General features: G+C 39.4%; 1 long non-coding RNA gene across 1 annotated transcript; it reads right to left on the reverse strand.

Moving 5' to 3' along the window:
• Positions 1-8,305: 8,305 nt before the first annotated feature.
• On the reverse strand, positions 8,306-23,853 carry LOC126458518 (uncharacterized). Its single transcript, XR_007585644.1, has 4 exons — positions 23,715-23,853; positions 20,866-20,996; positions 20,582-20,757; positions 8,306-9,110 (listed from the first exon to the last, which is right to left on the reverse strand). It is a non-coding gene; the product is annotated as an uncharacterized LOC126458518 (long non-coding RNA).
• Between the last annotated feature and the right edge of the window lie 825 nt (positions 23,854-24,678).

Genomic DNA, 24,678 nt, shown 5'->3' on the forward strand with positions numbered 1-24,678 from the left:
TGGCCATGGCTAACATTGCAACCACACTTAAACACCCTTCACTCTGGCACTGCAATGCATTTATGCACATATATTTACCAAAACTGTACATCTAAACATTATGTGTAGCTCATACTGGCGCACCTGACATGCTGAAATATGCTTTTTATAGTTAAATCAGCCAAAAATTCTCTCATCGGTTACACACGGACTTTCCGCTTGATAAATACTTTATTACACATATCACTATCGACGAAGTATCATACATAATACATAAAGAGAGAGAGAAAGAGAGACAGAGAGAGAATGTCCATTCCAGAAGGCCTTCCTGGCCAAAAGCTTACATGATTATAGTCTTTTTATTGTGTGTGTCTGTGGCTCAACATTTCCGCTATAAGTAGCAGTCTATACTTTACGTAATATTGTCACTGAACATAAAGTGAGTTATGTACACACACAAATGGATATTCTGATTCATTATTCCATACTGCCATTATAGTTTGTAACCATCAGAATAAACATCCCTTGCTTTTATAAAAACATCTGAACCTTATTTTCCAGTGCTGTTCAAAGCATTATCAGTGGACCCTTCATTTCTAGCTAAAGTGCATGGTAGCTGTGAAAGAATATACAGGGCTTTAGTTTATGCCACACAGTACGCTGCCTTGCAATGGTCATTCATTCAGTGAAACTATTCTCGTAACCCTACCTGTTGCTCTTAGTCGTAGTTTACTTCATGGTCAGTACATTCTGCCAACTGGGAAGGATCACCTATAATCTGATCCGACTTTCTCACAACTAGTCCAGCTGTACCTGGACTCTCATTGTCAAACACGTGTACATTAGCTTCACCTGTGTGTCATCTCTCACAATTTCTGTACGACAGTAGTAACTTGTAGTAGTGGCTTACTGTAAATGGACACAACTATCATAACAGTGAGGGGGTGGGGTGAAGGATAGGGGGGGGGGGGGGGGGGGGGAAAGCAATTGGAATCACGAGCACCTCACAATAACACCAGCCCACTTTCTGCTATACTGACAAAAAAAACTACATAGCAGTTGGGCTGGGAAGTCGTTCTGCACCAACCTTATTTACCTGATCTTGCACCCTCAGATTGTCACCTTCCCTGATCTCTATCAAACAACTTCCAAGGGACTTCCTTTCTTGATGAAAATGCACTCTGAAACTGGCTCAATGAGTTCTTCACTTCGAAACCATGTGATTTACACAGTCGCAGAATCGAAGTTACCCCAACATTGGCAGACTGTTGTACATAGTGGAGGAGAATATATTAGTGATGTCTAAAGTCTGTTACAAATTAATAAAAATGTGAATTCGGCAATTACATTGTGATGTGCAAGGCAATGGCATTTGGTACCACAGCATCTCATGCAGTCACTTTCAACTTCTGCTCCTGTGAACTCATTCTCCAGAATTCTCAGCCATCCCACAGACAGTGAACCATTTAATATGCAAAACTCAATGTCTGAAATTATAAACAACACAGGACGACTGAAGGGTAAGGTTTCACATTATGCCACAGCCTCTTCAGTGTAGCAGTGGAAAATCTTTGGTATGACTTTTTGAATAAGTGTTGAAAATTTTCCATAACTACTGGCCAATGGTGTCCAATGTTGCAAAAATGTAACTAACTATAACTTGGGGTTGTACTGCATATTGTGATCAATAAAGTAAACGGGACCTTGAACCCCATGGGAAAAAACATTTATCTTTCCAAAAGCCAAGCAATGATACGTCTTGGTGTTGTAGCTCACTGGGCTGCCCTGTGACAGTCCCATAGTGTTCCAGAGTAACTCAATAGCTCCGCATGGCTTGACTGCCCGATAGCGCAACACAGAGCTGTAATGATACAGCACGGCTCCTTAAATGTTGCCTATGTAGGACCCTGTCTTCAGCAACCCTTGCACTGCTGGCTGCAGAGAATACTGTGAGGCTGAAGACGGAATTTGAGGTTTTGATAAGCTCGCTATGCTATATAAGCGGTGGCACATCCGGTCTCACTGCCGGCCTGGATTGGACCGGGCTGCTGTACAGGCAACTGCACGGAACAGAGTTATTGAGCCATATTGCACTACGGACACTGTCGACATGCGAGTCATCGTGTTACTGTTTTCAAGAATGTTACGAACGTACATTTGAAGAGTGGCAATGGAGTTAGTGTTGTGAAAAATGAACTGAAAGGTGATACCAATAACTCTCCTTTTGATGGTAGGTTGTAATTTTAATGTTAGTACTGAAAAGAACAGTAGCTCCAGTCGTGACAACAGTTGGTTCACTGTTTTCATTGTACGAGCAGAGAACAGCGTTCCTGCCACTGCTTGGCTGGCAGCCAAGTCCAACAAATGACATAATGCTCATGCATATCTATTTCTAAGTCCATTGCAATAGCATCATTCTAGAAGTTCCAGAGAAAGGTGAATGGAATGCATAGTATTTCACCTGCATACATTTTGCACTTTCTAGACAGCATCTGACTAGAGTAAAAGTTCTCTTTGCTGATAGTTCTCTTTGCTGATGACAGCAACATCATAATCACATATGAAACACCAGAACTCCTATTAGAGAAAGCAAATGGAACCCTCAAGTATGTTTACAATCGGGAAGTATTGTTATAAATTAACACTGAATATAAAGACAACAAAAGCACTTTGCATGACAGCATAAAAGAGTCTAAAGAACTCTGTCACATTGCGCACAGATGATACATTGCATTAAAAAAAATAAATAAAAAATAAAAAAAAACACACACACAGTTACTGAGTTCTTTCATAGTTTGTTTGTGGGAACATACTATTTCTACATGTACTCCTTTCACAGCTACAGGATTCTTCACTGGAAAACTAAGGCCTAAAACAGACAATTTTTAAACTGCAGGAAAGAGCCATAAAAATAAATAGTTATTGGGCTCACCGTAGAGATAGATCTATCCTTACTGCACGTCTACCAACATATTGTGCATATCAGAAGAACATTAAAAAGTTTTTCGCTACTAACTCTACAAACAATTATGGAGTAAGAGTCAATTTTGACTTACATTTACCAAGGAAAAACAAACAAAAAACTCAAAACAGCATTTTCTATCAGGGGATAGAACTGTATAATAAACTGCCCTAAGAGACGAAACAGTTCACTAAAATGTATCTGTTTAGAAACAGCAGATAAGCCATTATTCACAAGTAATGCTTATTACACAAAAAATACTTAATCGATGACTGAATAACGAAACGGAAGAACTACAACACCCTGCCACACTACAGTGCATGATCACAACAAATCATGTGCCGAGATCCACAGAGCACGAATGACGTCATTCTCCTGAGCTCACCTCACTCGTCATGTGCAGCATGCTGTACCAATTTTTCAGGCAGAGATGTGAGGACATCAATTCACAATGGGTGCACAGCTGCACGTTTACAGGCCTGGAGTCAATGTGCGTGCACAGTGATCAAGAGCTAAACTATGTTATAAGTCGTCTGGAGCAAACTGTGTGTAAATCTAAGAAAGTAGACTAATAGTCAGCAACCAAATGACGAAGTGCAGTTGTTAAAGACACTGATCTCACTTTCGTGAGGACGGAGTTTGCTACGTCTCGCCAACCCGATTTGAATTTCATGTGCTTTTCCTAATCGTTTCACGCAAATGAAGTTATTGTCCCTTCATCAAGGCCTATCCTATATATTCTTTGCATGTATATTTTGTGCTACTTGGTTGCATTGCATCGAAATGAATAATCCTGTTATCCGCAGACACTACCTCTTAATTTTTTTCCACAAAGTGCACCAAAAGGATAGAATGCCTAATTAGCATTTGTTTGATGCTACTGATCTCTTGTTCACAACAAAAATTACATCTTCTCATACTCTTTGCAGCATATATCATTGGTTCGTCATTCTTTCATCACTTAAGAGAATATCTCGAAACACAATGACAATCATTGCTTTTAAATCAGTTTCGCTTTGGGGATAGAAGCAGCAGTGCCCTTTTGCTACTAAGTAAGAATAATGATACTGGAGGAATTTATGAAAAATAAGGTAACATCCACACATGTCAACACCACGTGTGATATTGCAAGCAACGATTATATACCAGGTTATTAACCATCTCGCCATGTCCTGCCAGCTATTGCACCTTCCCACTGGAACCCAAAACTTTGTAAGAATCTGGTTTCATCAAGTGTGTTACCCCATACATTTTTCTGGTACACTACCCACAAGGAATTAGCAAGTTTGAAATTATTCATGCTGTTTACTGTGAACCAGCTGATTCAGCTACCTCAGGATAGGCTTAGCTCACACCAGATCAGGAATGCTAAGAGAGCGACTGTATAAAGTGGTTTATATGCACTACTTCCTCTAAAATACATGAATGACATGTTGTATTTGCAGACAGCACATACTGAACTTTTATAAATACAGAATATACTAAAACTGCACCTTCACTGTGTATTTAATTCTCTATCTACAAATCAGTAGAGCGAAGTTCAGCCGTCTGAACTTTTGCAGTTTAAATAGGGAAACACTTTGGTAGTACCAGATTCAAGATGATAATGTTTATGTAATGTAGTAATATATAGTCATGCACTTCATTTGAAAGGCTTAACATAATGAGCCACAAAGTACTGAATCACTGTATCCTAGAGATGTAGTTCGTCATTTTGCAAGCTTTCTTGTGTATACAAGGTACTTCTGTCCATAAAAAGTAAATACTTTCATTCACATCACGATATCTTGCTAGAAACGTTACAAACTATTGGTATATGAGGAGTTGTGAAGAAACGGTTTAGTCTACACCTCCATTAATGGGAGACATGTGACAGAAATTACCTAAGCCAACACTAAAAACCAAAAATCGCTTACAGATATGCATAGCTTACAGTGCTCTCTTATTTCTAATTCATGAAAATGACCAAAGTTCCAAATCAATTGTACTCTTTGCTGACAGTACAAATATTGTTGTAACTAACATAAATCAGGTATTGCACTCACATAAAGCTTTTGGCCATAATCTTGATCAGCAGAAGAGAAGCACAGAGAAGCACAGAGAAGCACACACCATTCATACACACAAGCAGGCACACCTCACACACGTGACTGCCAGCTCAGGCCACAATGCTGGGCCAAGCTGCTAGAGCTGATGGTCATGTGTTCGTGAGGTGTGCTTACCTGTGTGTATGAATGTTATGTGTTTCTATGTTTCTCTTTTGCCGATGAAGGCTATGACCAAAAGCTTTGAGTTCGTACCTTTAAATTGTGCCTGTCTGCGACATCATCTTTGTGGTAATTAACAATCCATCTTTTCCTATACTGTTGATATTCCTACCTGGAGTAAACACTGTTCAAGTTAGCCTTAAACAAATCAAAACTTAATTAAACCTATTGCATGAAAACTGTCACAAAATGACCTGGACCTCAGAATACAAAATGAAAGAGGTTACGAGTGTAGCTGTCACAGAATTTTTAGGTGTCCATAAAGATGAAAATTTCGGCTGGAAAGCCACATCCACTAACTTAGTAATTTGTCTAGTAAACACTATAGTGCAATTTTCTACTTTGCTTACATACACACTGCTATTACCTATGGCCTCACTTTCTAGATAAATCTAAAAACTATTTCACACTACAAAAACAAGGTGTTATAATAATTACCAACAGTTCAAGTATAGCACCCTCCAAGCAGTTATTTTAACCCTAGGATGCCCAAGCCTTTTTATCTAACTTTGATGCCTGGGGGTGGGGGGAGGGGGTTCGGCGAGCCCACAGATGTAAAATAAGTTTACTGACAAAAAATTACAACTATCAAAATGGTTTATGTATTTTAACTAAGGCATCGGTTTATAAATGTTGTTAATTGTTATAAATATTGGATAGAGTGAATAAAAAATTGACATTACAATACAAAATACAGATGTGTTCATATACAATAGACTGGTCCTCAACTTCAGGGCAAGAGACACACTTCACAATTTTTTCTGAATGTGTGTTACACACGTTTATGACACTGTCCACAATACTGTTTTGGTTTACTTAGATTGTTGTACTTCTGCTCTATGTTTTAGCTTCTCTTACACAAATATGGCACCGACCTTTCCCTGCAGGAGGCTGATGTGCTTCTGTTGTCACTTCTTTTTCTTTTGTAGAATAGTCTCCACTGATTGAACAATTTGGTTAGATAACCCTCTTGCATTGGCACTTCTTTCTTCTACCTGCAATTTCACTAGTTCCATCCCAGTTTGCAGAAGATAAAGTTTCCGTTTGTTGTGTTTCTTTTCATTCCATCTTGGATGTTGCTGGATGAATATAGTGGTTGCATTGATAGCACAAATGTCGATGAGAGAGTAAAATACAGATACAGACGATCTCTTTGTTCCCCTCTTGCAGGTGTACATACGTGCTATTAGATCAATGGTATAAATTCCACCATTAGTGGAATTATAATATGCATTTGTCTCATTTTTAGTCTTCTCTCCTCCAACAGTGCCTTTAACTTGGTGCATTGTTGATATCAGTAAGTTTTAACTTGGTTTGGTTTTTGCTATGTAGGACACCAAAGTTACTGGCGGCCTACCTGTTGATGGGTCTGTGAACAAGAACATTGATGAATATAGCTCTCAATTTGAAGTGTACTTCATTATGTCTGGAATATGCTTCCTGTTTGACTGGAGAGTTCCTACTGTGGTAACTTTGTGGTCTTGGTATAACTCTTCTGCCAAATCCAGCGATGTGTAGTACCGGTCTGTAGTAATATTTCAGCCAGTATTTTTTCACAGGTGCTACCAGACTAATTGACCACAGCTGCTGAACCCCATTCTTCTTTCGACAAATTCTGAACATTACCTGCATAGGGTCCCACATTCAAGATGTATCTGTCAACTGCATCGGACGTCATGTGTATTAAGGATGCCATACTTGCCTAGTTTATCCTTCCTAAATACTTTGAAGGGGCAGCGCCCTCCAAACAAGCTGAGCACCTCATCAATGGTGAGGTGGACCCCTGGTTTATACAGTAGTGGAAACCTATCATTCACTTTGTTGAAAAGATCACCGGTTGCTGTGAACTTGTCTGCTTCCCTTCTTAGCTGGCGTGTACTTTAGTCATCAAACCTTATGATTGCAAGAAGTTCCTTGAAATGTTCCCTTGCCATAATACTCTTGTAAACTGGTCGACCCACTAGGTCTGACCAAAGATCGTGTACACTGACAGAATTGTCCTTATTTGCCCCCATAAGTATCACGATTCCTATAAAGGCATACAATTCTTTCTCATTAGTCAAAGTAACATTTCGCCTAACTGCCTCTTCATTTGAATGTTTTACCTATAACATCCATGATGTCAGGCGTAAGAAGTAACTTCAAGGGTTCTCCAGGTGATTGGCAAACACCAGCTGGAGTTATTCCTGCCTGCTCTCTTACTATATTAGCAACAGACCTCTGAGGAATTCTAGGCTGTGTGGTCACGTACCTTCTTCCAGACTTGGCCACAATAATATCCTGATGGTCACTGCCTGAAGGTACACTATCTTCATCTTCTCTAACATCCACATCACTTTTCCCGATCTAAATCATAGTCCATTTAACACCATCCTCATATTCACTTTCACTCCCAAATGACGAGTCACGTATTCTTTTAGTCATTTCTAAGTTGGGTGTGAACAGTAGGGAACTGCACTAACTCGCTGCAAGTTTACAAGATAAATAGCAGCTGATTGACATCAACAATCCCTTCCTCTGAAAGTAAACCGATGTTGTGAATATCAAGAATACCAATCACCAAGAAACTAACTTGCATTGTTGTAGAGATGAGAAATACAAAATCCTACTAAGGGAAATTTTCTATAGCATGGAAGCCTAAGAGGGGAACGGGTTGTTGGACCCATTACAAGTTAATAAGTTTATTAATTTTTTTTCTTTCAAAGCAGGAATTTTCTATAAAATACATAGACACTAATGTTTCATAAAATAGCTAACAAACAATAACTCAAAGGAAATATGTAGTATGAAAGTTACTTGGGCAAAAGCAGGGGGGGGGGCCATAAAAAAAAATTGTTGGTTCAACAAACATCCCCCCCCCCCCTCCTTAGGCATCCTAGGGTTAACAGCTAATATTCTTAAGATTTTGTATTCATGGGGATCCACAGGCCCAGATGCTTAATAAACGTAAACATTGCATTAGACTACTACGGACGATGTTTGTGTGTGTATTAAGCTAATGTGCATTGACAATTTCAGATCTGCATAGGTAAATGCCTAATTTATCGATTTTTTTCTGGAATTATGAACAATTTAAATAATTAAATCAAACAAACACTCCATTTGATCCTTGTTTATTACAACAAACATTACATGAAGTAAGGTAATCCTGCTGTCCAGTTGTAAGTTGAGACAAAACAAACATTACTTATTACCAGTATGTTCACTTAAAAAGATTTTCAATTTACACACAGAAAATTTGAAACAAAAATTAAGCACAACTGTTCTCCAGGGATTCTTGCATGATCATATTGACAAATGAAAAAACAAAAATACAAGGGAGAATATCTTAAGTAACTTCATCCCAAAGCAAGAAGAGTTCTACATGTGCTGAGTATAGTCTACTTAGGATAGCATCCTCACCCACTGCAGTCCAGTTAATTTAGAAAAAAAAAAATAACTGGCCAAAGTGAGAACTGCAACACATCAAGTAGTAACAAAGAACTGTACTGCAGGAAGTTGGGACATTACAGTCCCCGCCTCAACAGGTGCAGATGGTTCACACTTAGCTCTCTGGTGTGTGAACACATCTGACATGGGCCCCCCAACAACCTCAACTAAAGAGAAGAGGTTCGCTAGGAAGAAGGGTATGATTGATTTAGTTTGGTTTGTTTCTTGACTAGGTTCCCATATTCAACTTTAGGAGATTTGTTGAGTTGGCTTTTTTGCGAGGCGTAATTTATATTTTGAGACTTTTCTTGGGTTGGGGTGCTACCCTAAGAGAGTCAATAGCACAAGAGCTCTCCTCCTGCACACACTCAGCACTGTTACATAAGTTTGTATCTCAAACGTGTTAAAATATAACTTTGATTTTGACAATTTTCTTGTTTTCTGTGGGAGCCCACCACCTCAAACTGGAACACCTGTGGAAAAAAAAAAGTTTTATTCCTTACAACCTCAAGAAGTCTTTTTTAATATGTTTGCAAGTTACACAAAATTGTCATAAAAATGAACACTTCACCTCTGGCAGCAATAGAGAATTACTCTTTTGTGTAGTCGGGCATGAGCCCATTTTACAGTGTAAATAAATCTGCCATATATTCACACTCCACATTCACCTTAGTAGCAAATGAGTATTGTAGTGCATGTACAAGCAACAATTACTATGAACCACTTGATGAATAACAATGTGTGGGGCACTATTTTCTATTTGATACTTCGATACACATAGTTAATCCAGATACGTTTTGGTGCATTTACTAAATAGATCTTTAAGAGGTATAGGATTTGCAAATTGTTTTATATTCACAATCCTGCACAGGTAGAGGTACACTATAGTGACTGAACATAACCACAAAATGCAAGAACAGTGTTTTATAGACTCCTGACTTTAGTAATATAGGGAGGGGCAAAAGATAAAGAAAAATGACACGTTCCTTTCAGTATAGATTCTCACACGATGTCTTAAAAATTGGGCTTTGCTTTGTGAGGTTCTCTATTTTCTAGTGCATCATTCTTCTGTGGCTTGTTTTGTTTCCATCTGCTTACAAATTCCCGATGTTCAATACTGCACGTTTATATAAAATTTATCATATAAATAACACTAGGGGTAAAAGAAAACAATTCGGGAACATAAGCAGGCTTCTGAAGGTTTCCGTACAGTGTAAAGGTAACTTCGTGATTTTGTTACTCAACATGCACAACATTCATTAACTGCAGCCACTAACTTGCCAGAAAATCACAACATTTTTCACCATGTTTCACAGCAGATCACACTGTAGTTCCACCCTTAAATCATCATAGACACATCAAAATGACATCTAAGTAAGTGCCCATGTGTTGAAAAGCAATTGGAATTGCTCAACAGAATAAACACCACTGGATCTGATAGAACCCCAGTTCAATTCTACACAGAGTTTGTGAAAGAATTCACCTCACTTCCAGCAGCAGTGTAACATAGGCCTCTTGAGGAACAAAGTATTCCAAATGATTGGGGGGAGGGGGGAACATCACCATTTTCAAGAAGAGTCACCAAGAAGATGCTCAAAACCAATAGCCCTACACCTCTTATGTCATTCTGTTGTGGAATTTTGCAACATGTTTTAGACCGAAAATCTCTGTAGGAATCAACATGGGTCCCGAAAAATCCTGTGAAACCCAGCTCAATCTCAGAAAGCAGTAGCCACAGGCACCCAGGTAGATGCGGTGTTCCTAGACTTTATGGAGTACCATACTGAATATGTGACTGGATTGTAGTTTTGCTAGCTAACAGAACACAGCATATCATTGTGAACTGAAAATTCTTCAAACGCAAAAGTAACTTCGGGCAAGCCCCAGCAGAGTGGTACTGGAAGATTGAATGATAACTTTTCAGAACGTATGAAAATGATCTGGTAGGAAAAGAGAGAGAAGGAAACATAGTAAGTGAATATGGATTGGTGAAAAGAAATGAGAGGAAGCCGTTTGGCAGAATTTTGCACAGGAGCAATACCTAATCATAACTAACACTTGGTTCAAGAATCATAAAAGAAGGTTGTACACATGAAAGAATCCCGGAAATACTAGAAGGTATCAGATACATTATATAATGGTAAGACAGAGATTTTGGAACCAGGTTTTAAATTGTAAGACATTTCCAGGGGCAGATTTGGACTCTGACCACAATCTACTGGTTATGAGCTGTAGATTAAAACTGAAGAAACTGCAAAAAAAGTGGGAATTTAAGGAGATGGGATCTGGACAAACTGATTAAACCAGAGGTTGTACAGAGTTTCAGGGAGAGCATAAGGGAACAATTGTCACAAATGGGGGAAAGAAATACAGTACAAGAAGAATGGATAGCTCTGAGGGATGAAGTAGTGAAGGCAGCAGAGGATCAAGTAGGTAAAAAGACGAGGGCTAGTATAAATCCTTGGGTAACAGAAGAAATATTGAATTTAATTGATGAAATGAGAAAATATAAAAATGCACTAAAAGAAGCAGGCAAAAAGGAATACAAACGTCTCTAAAATGAGATCGACAGGAAGTGCAAAATGGCTAAGCAAGGGTGGCTAGATGACAAATTTAAGGACGTAGAGGCTTATCTCACTAGGGGTAAGATAGATACTGCCTACAGGAAAATTAGAGAGACCTTTGGAGAAAAGAGAACCACTTGTATGAATATAAAGAGCTCAGATGGAAACCCAGTTCTAAGCACAGAAGGGAAAGCAGAAAGGTGGAAGGAGTATATAGAGGGTCTATACAAGGGTGACGTACTCGAGGACAATATTCTGGAAATGGAAGAGAAATTTGTTAACATCGAGCACAGATAGTGTCAGGAAATCGTTTCTGAAAGTATTTGTATGGAGTGCAGACATGTATGTAAATGAAACATGGACGATAAATAGTTTGGACGAGAGAATAGAAGCTTTCGACATGTGGTGCTACAGAAGAATGCTGATACAGAAGAATAGATGGGTAGATCATATAACTAATGAGGAGGTATTGAATAGGATTGGGGAGAAGAGAAGTTTGTGGCACAACTTGACTAGAAGAAGGGACCGGTTGGTAGGTCATGTTCTGAGGCAACAAGGATCACAAATTTAGCATTGGAGGGCAGCGTCGAGGGTAAAAATCGTAGAGGGAGACCAAGAGATGAATACACTAAGCAGATTCAGAAGGATGTAGGTTGCAGTAAGTACTGGGAGATGGAAGTTTGCACAGGATAGAGCAGCATGCAGAGCTGCATCAAACCAGTCTCAGCTGAAGACCACAACAACAACAACAAGATAACATAGGCCGGTATTACACTATCAAATTTCTTTGTCCAATATCTTTGTCAAAGATATTTGATAGTGTAATAGGGATCTTTGACAAATGTCGTCCAATATTTGATCAAATCTAGGCCGAGGCCGTATATTTGATCAAAGAAATCGCTTGTCTTCTGTTCACTGCAATGCGATATGTTACCACGCGGAGCGCTAGCATCGCTGCAGCGTTCTGTCGTCTGTAGTGTTTTTATAACCATTGCCGGTAAATACAATTGGTGTGTGCCGACAACTACAGAATTAATAGAGATGTCTGAAGCTTATCAGGCGCTCTACAACGTGACGCACCCTGAATAAAAAATAGATTAAGAAGATTGGAGACCTAACCTGACCTGACCTAACCTAACATAACATAACCCTCTCCTGTAGCAAGGAATCGGAGTGTTATAGTGAGCCTGTCTTCTGAAGATGTAGCAGTTCTTAAGTGAAAATTGTGCTTTGTGATATGAGGATACACTTCATTGAGCACATACAGAAATGTATGCTCATCCATTCTTAAGTAATTGATGTACGACTTGACGTCTTCCACTGTAAGCTCACGTAACAAGTTTTGTTGAATGCTTTTATCGTGTCGTCGTAAAACCCACGGCTTCACCCAGATTAGATTAGTTTTTCGTTCCATAGATCCGTGCTGAGGAGATCCTCGTGGATGTGGAACATGTCGATTTTTTTTAAGCTGAAATAAAAATACTAATAGTATGAATAAATACATCATTTGTTTCTATTAAAAATTTCGCCAATGGAGTAGAAGGAGTTTGCCAGTAGTAAGTCTTTCAGGCTCCTTTTAAACTGATCTTTATTTCTAACTAATTTTTTTATGTTTCCTGGCAAATTATTGAAGATGAGTGTTCCTGAGTAGTGGACCCCTTTTTGAACTGAAGTAAGTGTTTTTAAGTCCTTGTGCAGATCATTTTTGTTCCTGGTATTGTATGTATGAACTGAGTTGTTTGTTGGAAAAAGAGATATATTATTTACGACAAATTTTATTAAGAAGTAAATATACTGAGAGGCAGTAGTTAACCTGCGAGCCGGAAGTATAGTGAGACTGTCATTTGGGCCTACGAGAGTTATAGTTTTTTTTGTTTGTTTCTCATGCCTAGATAACTGTACAAACATATCGTTGCATGTATTGTAATAATCATTACATATAATGATCCACATGCAACAATATCTCTACGGAAGTATCTAGGCATGAAATACAAAACAAAAAAGCTAACCTGCAAATCTCGTACGTCCAAACGACAGTCTCACTGTACTTCTGGCCCGCCAACAGTTTCATTTTCATTCTTATTTTCCCCCGTACCAATGCAAGAATCTGAAGTACCCAGTTCTTTGAAGAGGTTTCTGCAGGAGGTCCGTGAATTTACTCCACAAATAATACGTATTACACGCTTTTGGACCTTGGAAACTTTTGTTTGACTTCAAGATTTACCCCAAAATATTATCCCATATGACAATGAAAGTATGCAAGCTTTTTCATTTTTATGTTGCCTATGTCTGCTAACACTCGAATTGCAAATACAGATTTGTTAAGGCGTTCTGCAGTTCTGTGGTGTGCTCCTCCCAACTGAATTTATTATCAAGTTGTAATCCCAGGACTTTTAAGACTGTCAACCTCGTATGTATGGTTCCATTTTCTCCCCCCACTTCTTTTCCGCATGTGCACACAATGCAATTGGAGTACGTAGAACTGCTGCGGTTAATAACAAGTTGTTGTCAGCCATCTTGAACTTTGACGAAAAATTTGATGACAGTGTAATACCCCTCGTAGCGCTACGTCAAAGATCTTTGTCCAATATATTGGACGGAATATTGGATCACATCTTTGATCAAATCTTTGACAAAGAAATTTGATAGTGTAATACCGGCCATAGGAATTCTGTGAGATGTTTTGCAATTGGTGCTGTTGTATACACGGAAGCGAAATGCAAGAATACTAACAGAGAATCGCTGGGGAGTGTGGCAAGTGACCCCCAACACAAACATATGTTAATGTACTATGATTGCATCGACAGAAGACCCTTTAGTGGAAGATCACATGATTGCAGAACAATCACTGGAAGCATTTATGATCATAAAGTATCCAATGGCATGCGTATGGAATAATCCTAAGTGGAATTACCACAATAATGGCGAGTATGGTAACTGCCAGGCAGATTCACTGGAAGTATCCTCAGGAAATTTAGTCCATCAACATAGGAAGCAGCTTACGCAACAGTCGTTTGACCAATACTTGAATATTGCTAACAGTGTGGAATCCGCACCAGACAGGACAGTTACAGGAAATAGAGAAGATCTAAAGAAGAGCAGCACATTTTGTTACAGGTTCATTCAGTAAGAGCAAGATCATCATGCAGATGCTTAGCCAATTTCACTGGCAGATGCTGCTAGAGGCATTCAACATTATGTTATGGCATACTGTCATAAGGTTCCTGGCATACTGTAATTAAGTTCCAATACCATGTATTCCTCGCTGAGTCAACCAATACATTGCTTCCTCCTATGAATATCTCTTGAAAAGACCACGAATATAAAATTAGGGAGATTAAAGCCTATACTGATGCTTACCAACAACCCTTCTTCCCACCAACATATACACAACTGGACGAGTGACACTTGTACAAAAAGTAACCTCTGCCACACACCGTTTCAAGGTGGCTCGCAGATGGATTGATTGATTGAAGAGGGTATGGGACAAAACGGTTAGGTCATCACTCCCGCAATTCAAAGTTACTTGCACCACAGAACACTGTTGGACCATGCATGACGACTTGAGCACCTACATAGTTAAGAGGTATTAATAGCTATTGTCTATTGCTTTATAGACTACAAGGCACGTATGCCTTTTCCTCCTGTAGTATCACGGCATCTTCTGTGTGAACGGTCCAATGCTGTTGTTCGCACAGCTGCACGAAGACCGACGTCTTCTTCCCAGATTCATTACTTATACAGACTGAAGTGGGTGGATCTAGTCAGTAGGGTCAAACTATAAAGCAAAGAAGTTAGAACACACAGTAGAAGGCATAAAAGGGTACATCAATTCTAAAAACTGAGGGGTGGGAGAAAGAGTGCTTTTTGCATGGGGGAGTGGTCATGGGTCCCAGACTTAGGAAACACAGGCCCCAAACACATCCATCCTGCCCTGCTCCAGGAGCAAAGCAAAATTTTATAACTGAAAATAAAAACCACATTCACGTAGAAAACTGAGGACTAGTTTAACCATCCACGACTTGTCTGCTGAAAGACAAGGAATCTGGAGAGCTGTACTTAGTACAAAGGGAAAAAGGAAGAGGACCTCACACACACACACACACACACACACACACACACACACACACACACAAACGAGTGCCAAACTGCAGTAGTTTCCCAACTATGTAGAGCCTTTTAAGAGCAGTAGTGCACCAGATTCATTCTACTGTTGGGCAAAAAGAGACTTGACTTCAATCTGCTTATCTGCACCTAGCATCATGGAAGGGATTGGGGGTAAGTATCGCCACACTGAACGGTCAGCAGTTCACTCCCCAGGATGCCCATATGGCTTGGGACCCAGAGGAAGGCAATAGAGCACACGGTGCAGCCATGGGTAGAGAGAGTTCATGGATAGCAGAGACCAAAAGATGGTGGGAGTAGCATCAGTCTACAGCCTGTAAGCTAGTCATTGAGTTGGTACATATTAAAACACTGTGCGGGGGAGGGAGTGGAGGCCCGAGAAACTGACGACCCTGTTTATGCTAACTGCTCTGCTCTGTGAACACACTACAATATGATCCTGGCAGTAAATGATGTTCCACACCAGTAGGACACGTAGAAGTGTATCCTGAATTATCTATCGTTTTAGAGCAATCGGTGTAGAAGATTGATGTTGCATCTATGTACCGTTACCCTGAACTTCTCGAGCAGCATGTAAGCCATATCACATCTTTCTTAATGACTTACTTGTCATCTACAATGTCACACAAAGAAAAGGAGTTTGGTGGAACACGCATCATGTGCCAAACATCCGCCCTGGTACCACCCACTGCAAACAGGGATCACCTAGTGGCAGCACCAGCTTCCTGGCGAGGCGAGGGCTATGGTGGGGAAGGGGGGGGGGGGACAGGGAGGAAGGACGGTGACAGGAACCCACACCAAAGATGCTAGGAAGTGAGTTCTTCCCCATCTGGCTCACACTACGGACTCCAATTTACAGATAGAGGTCAAACCCCCACAAGCAGACCAGAAATCGCACAACAAAGCGAAGTCAGGAGGATAGCCAGACGAACATAAGAACACCAGGAGAGACAAAAGGAAGAGGCAAAGAGAATGGAGTAGGGGCAGCGAAGGAGATGGAAGAGGAAGGTAAACCAGCCCAGAAAAGAAAGGAAGGCTGCAGTGGCTCAGGGAACCATGCGCACCATCCCTGTACCTACAAGAGAGCTGTGGGCTCACTTGGGGAGAGGGTGGCTTGAGGAGTATAAATATAGATGTTCGTGTAGAACGTACACAGTATTCACAACGAAAACCACCTCTCAGGTGAGTGCCCCTTCTCACTCAAATTCGTAGAAATCAGAGACATAAATTGACGGGCTTGCTGCTAAAGCCACATAAGTCCATTTCTGGTCAAAAATGAGGTGTTTCGGCATGTGATATAACATCAGAACGTGCATCTTTTGGTGCAAGAGCCAGACTTTTGTGGACTGATCTGAATGAGATATGCATGGTTACGTTTGGTGGAAGAAACACATTAGTCCTGGACTTGCCTGGTTCTTGCACCGGTAGTTGGCAGCACTAGTGTGGCAGGCTGTTGTGTTGTTTACATGGCTGCATGTGAAGTTGTTCAGATCGTGCATTTATCTGTACTGTATATTGTGTTTAAGGCATGTCTTCCGATGATTCACGCAGCGATAGTGAATATGAACACGTGACAACGAAAATAAAAGGTGATTCTAGTAAATGGAACAGAAACAGAGACAAACTGAAAAGGCTATGTGGAGAGTCATATGTAACATACAATGGCGAGGTTATTCCAGCTCGTGAAACTGGGCCTGCACGCAACTGCAAAAGAAAATGTTTCGAAGTACATTTGCGAAAGAGTGAAGTATTCTATGAACAACTTAGGGAAGAAAGTAAAAGGGCCAGGGAAAATAAAGCTGTTGCATGTTTAGCTTCTGATTGCCACCAAAATTTGCCTCTTCCAGTACTTCCTTCAACAGATGTATTTTATCTGAGACAACTGTGGATGCACAACTTTAATATACACTGTTGCAGCAGTGGAAAGGCTCACATGTTCATGTGCACAGAATGTGATAGCAAAAGGGATCCTGATGAAGTTATTTCCTGCTTAGATTGGTACCTTAAACATGTCATTCCCCCTGATACAACTGAAATTGTATTATTTTCAGATAACTGTGCTGCCCAAAACAAAAACATCCCATGTCTAAGCCATGTCTCCGCAGTATCCTTTCTTTCAGGAGTGCTAGTTCTGCAAGATTTGCAGGAGAGCTTCTGTAAGGTTTGGAAGGTAGGAGACGAGATACTGGCAGAAGTAAAGCTGTGAGTACCGGGCGTGAGTCGTGCTTCGGTAGCTCAGTTGGTAGAGCACTTGCCCGCGAAAGGCAAAGGTCCCGAGTTCAAGTCTCGGTCGGGCACACAGTTTTAATCTGCCAGGAAGTTTCAAGAATTTAGATGTTTTTTCTAAAAAGTGAATGCCACTCTTCGGGAAGGTGCAATCTAGTTCCTGTGAAACAAAACATGTTCAAAAGTTACAAAGACCACTTTAAACAGTTCTTTAAAACAAATATGAAAGCAAAACACAATGAGCTTTTCAAAATTTCACAGTATAAAATATTGTAGTACAGCTATGCTCACAAATACATACTTAAAGCCAGCCAGACTCAACAGATGACTGTTATGTCAGAGTTTGCACCACTAAAGAAGGCAATGAAAGGTGACATTACCTTCCCAGAGGAATCACTGTATGGTGGTCCTATACCTCTTAAAAGGCACAAATATTATGTCATGAAATTGGTTAGAAAGTATATTCCTACTGCACATATGGGTTTCTATGAAAAACTCTGCAGGAAATGATGATGGTGAACACAGCCCAAATGAAATAGAGTAAGAATATTTTAAAATGACCATGAAGTAAATCAAGTAGGTCAACAAAATGTTCTGGGACTGTAGATTTTATATTTAGTTAATGATAATATCCTTAAAAAATTTACATCAGGACAGAATAGTTTACGTTATAAGGCATGCAAAACTATGTATAATTTCTCCGACAAAAGATATTGTAAAATGCCTGGTAATCAATAAAAAGTAAATTATGATTCATTAATTGTTATTTTGTTTTCATGTTATTTATGTCCGATTTTGCATGCAGTATTTCAGATTTTGAAGTCTTTGGTGCAAAAACCATGAAGTCCAAATATTTATAATTGCAATTTGATTGATTAATGTGTATTTTTAATTTCAAAATTTTATACATTGCATATAAAATACAGAGCTATAAGCAAGTAATGTTGTCTTATATAATTTCTCAAAAATACACACCTTCTGTAGATGTCAAACTTCGCTTTTCAGTTTTCTCAGAATATGTATTTTGTGATTTGCCTGGTTTTTGCAGCAAACGCTTCAACTACGAATGAATGAAGCTAAACAATGTTTCCCCCAAGACTCCAAAATGCCAGATTTAAATGCAATTTAACTGTTGCCTACAACAGAGTAAACATTTTGAGGCCTGTTGCCACCTACTCCTTCACAGCATAACTCACATGGACAAAATACTTTTTTGAGAAGTAAGCTGAATTTACAAATACTGGTACAGGATGATTTGGGCAGTTTGGCTGCAGTTGGCAGTGGTAGTTCAGGCCCAATGTCTACGGGACCCTTGCGCAGTCATAGTTCAAAACACTCCCCACCTAGAAATGCCACAGGATTCATAGTTAATGGCTCAGTAAACTCTCAATGAAGTTATCGCCTTCCAACTTCGCCTAAACCTCAAGCTACACAACAGATCAGACTGCCATCTCAACCAAGACAAATCTACCCTTCGCAGCAGACAGCAAGCAACGTGGAAAGTGAAATGTACAGCTGCAGTCAAGGGAACCCACATATAGGCAAACAATGAGCCATGAAAACTACAGAGATACAGTAGAAAACTTAAAACATGGACGTAACAACAAAGGAAGTCACCAGACCACAGTGACAGATAAGCAACCTAATGTTCTTGAACCCAGTATCCGATGAGGAAATAACCAAGATTATAAACAAGCTAAGAAAAAGTCTACTGGACACGATGAAATGTCACACACCACTATTGGATACTGTCAACTGCTCATTAATTGGAAGGTAGTATCTGTGTACAAAAAAACAGAAAGAATGATGATCCTAACAAATGCAGACCAGAATCTGTAGTATCAGGTTTTTCAAAAATAATAGAAATGCTCATGCTCAAAAGACTGAAAGCTCAACACGAATACCAGAATGGGAAATAAAAGGTATAGCAACGTCATAATCAACAGACTTTATTGTACAGGTCTAGGAAAATCGAATGGAGTTTTCTTTGCCCTACCCAAGGAATCTGACACAACCAATCAGTCCTACTATTAAAAAATTATATATAACTGGTATACACAGGCATGCAGCAACCTGGATAACATCAGATCTCTGTGACAGGAGGCAATATGTAACTGAGCATAATATACAGATCATAAGTTCCTAACATGAAATGTGGTGCACCTCAAGTTTCTGTAATGGGACCTTTCCTCTTCAATTAGTATGTAAATAATTTTTTGATTGGACTGGACTGGGTGAAGCAGCTTCAGTTAGGTGGTCATGTATAAAACTAGACAAGGATCTAATTTGGAAACAGCAGATAAATAATCGTTCGAACACACTAAGCTCTGTGACATTTGTGGTACATAATTGGCTCAGTATGCACTTCAAGATCTATTGTACACTATTTATAATGGAGTTTCTGAACCTTATATGCAATATGGAATCACTGTATGGAGGGACTCTGCTGTCACAGGAACAAAATGAAATAAAGAAGGAACTCATCAGAATTATACTGAGAAAGAAGCAAAAAGAATTGTATGTGACTGTAGGCTTTCCCGGCGTTCAAACTATTGATGAAGGTTTCTCGGGTCCCCACCTGGCTGGAGACCCGAGAAACCTTCATCAAAAAGAATAGTTACAAACATCTTAAAATTTTTGAAATTTCCACCATTCTATATATGCTAGACAATTGTGACTGCCAATGTGAAAACCTGCAGAACTGGAGACCAGACTGTTCATCCACATTTACAAAAGAAATACAGACTACAGATTTCCAAAAAAGGGCCTATACACTACGGTATCGAGATAATACCAGCATTGTCATGAAATTACAGAACCTCAGGACTTAGATGATGTTCCTGGGAAAAAGTTAGTCTAGCGGTAACTTCCAATACCAATAAGAACACCATCACCATATCTGCAAGCCAAACTAGCTAAAAGAAACATTTCAGGAGCTGACAACAAGCCACTGAATAAAAAGCACAAAATTAAGAAAGAAAATCCAAGTTTGGTGATATAAGACTATACATTACAGTATAAATACTTACTGGGAGAAAACAGTTGTGCGTTCTCAGTTACCAAGATAATGTACATGTACAAGGGTGAAATTTGCAGCAGCCCAAGGAAGTGTGGTACACTTCCTTTTCCGATTCCTTTTCCTGCAAGACTTGCGGAAGAAGCCTTCATTTCTGCGTTCTGACATACTGATAGATGAGCTTAATTTCTGGAAAACGCATTCAGTCACAGTGTATGAGAAAACTATTTTAATGGAAAAAAACTTCAGTGCAGAAGAAAACTAGTATATAGAATTTGAGGTGTTGCAAATTCTCACCTGATGTCTGATGATGGTGATAATAAATATTGGATTTCATGTTGAAAATGTGACACATCCACAGGCTGATGGGGAGTGTGCAAGCAATGATGTGAAGATGTTACCAGTATGCCATTTTACTTCATGTAATGCTAGAATAAGAAATAATTATATACAACTAAAACTGTCACAGCATGTATTTAATAGTCACAGATTTCACAGGTGTACTACTGTGTGCCACATAGAAGTCATCACAAAATTGACAGTCAATTTACAATAAAACAAAAACTTTATAACCGTAACTTGAATATTACTACTCTTTATCTCTTAGGCCAAATGTCTACCTCGGAAATATGGAAGCGTCCGATCCCGCCCGTCTGCTTTGAGCCATGACGTCACAAATATGGCGGAAACAAAAAACAAACACACACACTTTCCACAAGAAGCCTAATGACACTAACGGGACAAGCGCGGGAAATGGTGTGTTTTGGGTGGGGGGCAAACGAAATATAAACAAATTTAGGCGCCTTGAGTAGCTACAACGTGTAAGTGAAGACAGCCATGCATGAATACCCACCCACCTCCCCAGGGGGGAGAAGATAAAGATGCTTCAGTAGCTGATTAGTGTTTTTTGTCTTTCAAAAAAAAAAAATCTCACGGGATAGAACGAACAGATCAGAAAAGTAAATAAAATAAGATAAAACAGAACTGGAGACAGCCACACTCAAACCAAACTCCGCGCCATCATGACGTCACACAAAACACCCTTACGTCACGGGTCAAAGCCGACGCGTGGGATCGGACGCTTCTGTCGACCCGTCTACACCTCTAAAAAAGTGCCCAAGTAAAGGAAAGAACACCAGTCTCTCACTTTCCAGATAGCAGCTGCCAAGTGAAGGAGAATTTAATAATTTAAAATTATCAAATTTGTCAAGATACCTCACTTCTGATGTTGTATTGTGCACAGTGATCTCAAGTTGTCAGAAATTGAACTGTTATATGTCCTGGGACCCTTACTGTTTCGGCCATATACTGATGCCAAACATGAAGCTTACTTTAAGGTATACTACACTGTTTGCAGATGACACACATCCAGGTAATAGACACAAGACAAAGCTGACCACGATTGAAATAATAAACCACTTGTGCCATCACTGAGTGAATGGTTCAGTAAGAAAAATATCACTACTGTGGGAAAAAAAAAAAAAACCCTACACGAGTTTCAGCTTCTCATCTCAAGAACGAGAACTCTTCGACTTGCTCCTAAATAACCAAAAGCTCACCAGTGCAAGTTCCCTTGGTTTCTTGGTATGTGGCTTGAAGAAAATCTTAAATGGAACACTCATGTCAGTTAAATCTAAACAAGCTGTCAACTGTGTGTTTATACTCTATGGGCATTCAGGAAATCTGTCACCAATTAGTCCCTAGACAAGTATATTCTTCTTACGTTCATATCATACTACAATAGGGGGATCCCGGTGGAACTCGCCCTGCAGCAAAGGAATCTTCAAATTGCAATTTAAAAGGCAATATGTATAACACGCAATCTGAGATGATGAATCATGCAGGCAACATTTCCAGAAACTTGGTATTATGGCACCACCATCTGTTTAAACTTCCAAAGGAAAGGCAGACCGGTAATATTCAATGAACACATTCGTAGCTATTAAACAAGACAGCAGTGGGCCCTACATATGATTCAGTCCAGAATAAGTTACCAAAAAACTGTCTTCCATGTCAGGATTAGGCCTGATTATGGTGCACATTTCCTAAGAATGAACAAGTGAAAGTACAATGTCTCCTGCTTTCTTATAATATTGAACCAACTTTCATGAAACATTGTTACAATGTGACTGTAAAAATTACTTGTAAAAATGTATGCTGACTTGTCCAATACATGTCCAAACTGCACAATATTATGATTACATGGATCAATAAAATACAATATTAAATGTTCCAACTGATCTTAATAAGCCACACTAAAAATCCAAAAACTGACAGTCACAGCAAGCAATAGGTGATTTCTAACTATAAAAGGCAACAGATTATACCCTTTCCTGTATAGTGAAATAATACTGTAAAGGGGTGCCAGATGTCACTTAGAAACCCTTCAGCCCCAACCTGCCAAAGCTTGTTCGCTAGGGGAATTCCTCCAATATGAATTTATTATATTATACATATTTAAGCGTTAAATACTCTATCGACAAGAACAAAAATTTGTATTGTTGCTCAAATTTAATCTTATTCGCTCAAGAACTATCCACAAGCACCAACATTGAATCAATCTTCCCGCGCAATTAATACACAACGGTTATCCGCACGCAAAGACAGATACAAGTCTAGCACTACAATTAACGCCTTCGTAAGCTAGAATTATGCTTAAACATGTCGGCCTCTAATCATACATGTTCTTCAAACGGAATTGTTTTTCATGCTTTGGAATGTATCTTGACATACAGTCACACCATACAAACACAATATACTGGAAAGTTCTACGCACATATCAAAATACCTGCGCACGGCAAGTTATTCTCTAACAAACTGGTGTAGTTTAAAAGAAAAAATAAACGCTGTTTGCTTCCTGCACGGTAAAATACCACATCATCTTTGGCTCCTGCACGTGTATCGCCTTGTAAAGCATTTTTAATGATGTCAATTCAGTGAAACTCTTAATACAGTACTACATTTCGCAAACACAGTGATCACAAGAAAAACTAAGCTTTCAACCAGTTCGCCACATGAGACGAAACTGTTCGAAACTTCTGTGTGTGCGCAAGTTAGAAAGAAACTTAACGTGCAACAAGCAAGACTGCGTTTCTCTTAATAGCTCGTGTGAAAACAACATCCACAAGAACTTGTTACCAACTTACTTTGCTGTGGCTTCCTGCCCTCCACGCTGCGCTCTCCACGTTACTTCGACTCCATCCTCCACAGGAAAGCGGCGTGTGCGTCTTTGTCTCGGCTTATATAGCACTTTGCGCGTCACAGTAGGAAAGTGGGGGAACTACCAACCTCGTGACAGTGCACCGTACTTGTAGAAGTGTTGGGGGTTTCTAGTGTTTGAAATAACACAAAATGATTTCCCTTTATACTCATATTTATAGACGAGTGGCAGTCTTGTATTCCTTTGCTAAATAAAAAATAGGTACGGTACCGGGCGGAACAGAAGGCACGATGCAACAATATACATTTGCGCATCATTGGACGATGTGGGCATTTTGTGAAACGACACGCCAGTATCTCTTGATTTTTCATTGTCTTTCGCAGTGAATTCGGTTTTTCTTGTATTTTGAATTCGTTATTTTTGACTGAAAATGTGATCAAACGTCAAAATGTTTCAGTTATTTGAAAATTATCAAGCGGTTATGGTTTCCTGCGACGTGACAAGTTCTGAGAATAAACGTCATATTTAAAAACAAAGTCACACTCGAAGCAAAAAAAAAAAAAAAAAAAAAAAAGCAAAAAAAAGCCTCCGGTAGACATAACTTCATTTCACTGGATTCGCAGTATATAAACCTAGATCGGCATACGAATGGAAGTCAGCCGAAACTCAGACTGCGATGATGCAAAAGTAAAAATGCTCATTTCCATTTTCAAATGTTCCTTTACAAAACAAAATTCAGGACTGCCGTCCCAGTTTTTGTTGTACAATTTGAAGATGATCAACAAACATACTGGTATCGGAGGTGTTGAGAAAATACTAAAATCGCTACAACTGTATAGATCCACAGGACCTAAAGTTATCCCTTTCACGTTCCACATATTATTTGTGGCCGAGTTAAGCCCTTAAACACATCAATACATTAAATCCCTCGAAATAATTTACACAAACAG

The sequence above is a fragment of the Schistocerca serialis genome, chromosome 2 (genome assembly GCF_023864345.2).
Source record: "Schistocerca serialis cubense isolate TAMUIC-IGC-003099 chromosome 2, iqSchSeri2.2, whole genome shotgun sequence".
In the NCBI taxonomy this organism is placed as follows: Eukaryota; Metazoa; Arthropoda; class Insecta; order Orthoptera; family Acrididae; genus Schistocerca; species Schistocerca serialis.